The sequence below is a fragment of the Miniopterus schreibersii genome, assembly GCF_964146895.1.
Source record: "Miniopterus schreibersii genome assembly, chromosome: 10".
In the NCBI taxonomy this organism is placed as follows: Eukaryota; Metazoa; Chordata; class Mammalia; order Chiroptera; family Miniopteridae; genus Miniopterus; species Miniopterus schreibersii.
The window spans coordinates 39,432,302-39,433,653 of NC_138110.1; the positions used below are offsets into that span (position 1 = coordinate 39,432,302).

General features: G+C 42.8%; 1 pseudogene across 1 annotated transcript; it reads left to right on the top strand.

The window, feature by feature from the left end:
• Positions 1 to 423: 423 nt before the first annotated feature.
• Positions 424 to 1,066, top strand: LOC308562745 (GTP-binding nuclear protein Ran pseudogene; annotated as a pseudogene). The gene has a single exon. The product of its transcript is annotated as a GTP-binding nuclear protein Ran pseudogene (transcript).
• The last annotated feature ends 286 nt before the right edge of the window (positions 1,067 to 1,352 follow it).

The window sequence follows — 1,352 nt, forward strand, 5'->3', positions numbered from 1 at the left end:
AACAACTGTAAGCCTACTTTTGCCCACCGCTGTATATATCTCCATCAGTATGGATAAAGAAGTCATATATATATATATATATATATATATATATATATATATATGCCATTTAAGTGTTGGAAAGTATATATAATAGCAACACTTAAGTGGCATTTACTGTGTTCCAGGCACTGTTCTAAGAGATTTACAAATATTATCTCAGCCAATCCTCAGAAAAACCCTGTGAGTTAGGTATTATTATATTTATTTCACAATCAAGGAAATTGAATCAGCAAATACTTAAGACAGTTGCCTAAGTCACATAGGAAGTAAGTGATGAAACCAGAATTCAAACCCAGGCAGTCTGGCTCCAGAATTCCTCCAAGATTAAAAGAGAAGTTTCAAGAGTCAGATGGGCCCGGAAATGCTTCTGGAGGTAACATCATGATGGCTGCCCAAGGAGAACCCCAAGTTAAGTTCAAACTTGTATTTATTGGTGATGGTGGGGCTGGAAAAACTACATTCGTGAAATGTCATCTGATGGATGAATTTGGGAAGTATGTAGCTACCTCGGGTGCTGAGGTCCATCCCCTTGTGTTCCACACCGACGGAAGACCTATTAGCTTCAATGTATGGGATATAGCTGGTCAGGAGTTTGGTGGACTGAGAGACAGCTGTCACATCCAAGCCCAATGTGCTATTATGCTTGATGAAACATCAAGATTTACTTACAGGAACATGCCTAACTGACACAGAAACCTGGTATGAGTGTGTGAAAACATCGCCATCATGTTGTGTGGCGAACAAGTGGATATTAAGGACAGGAAAGTTAAGGCAAATCAACTGTCTTCCACTGAAAGAAGAATTTTCAGTATATGACATTTCTCCCAAAAAGTCACTACAACTTGAAAAGCCCTTCCTCTGTCTTGCTAGAAAACTAATTGGAGACCCTAACTTGGAGCTGGTCGCCATGCCTGCTCTTGCCCCATTAGAGGCTGTCCTGGGCCCAGCTTTGGCAGCACAGTATGAGCATGATCTAGAGGCTGCTAGGACCGCCGCTCTCCCTGACGGGGACGATGACCTGTGAGAGAGGGAGCTGGAGCCCAGCATCAGGGGCCTAGTTTCACAGGCAAGTGTCCTGTGATGACAGGGGTGCAGCGTGTTTGCCACTTTATTACAGAGCTAAGCAGAGCATGTGCTTGATCTTTGGGATGCTGAAGGAGATGAACGGGCTTTGGAGTAAATGTGGCAGTTAAAAAATACCTTCATTTTGGGGGCCTGCGTATTTATTTAGGTGGTTGGGAATGCAGTTGTTTCCTTATTAAGTTGCAAATATAAGACTGTTGCAGTCACGTCACCATATTCAGTGGTGA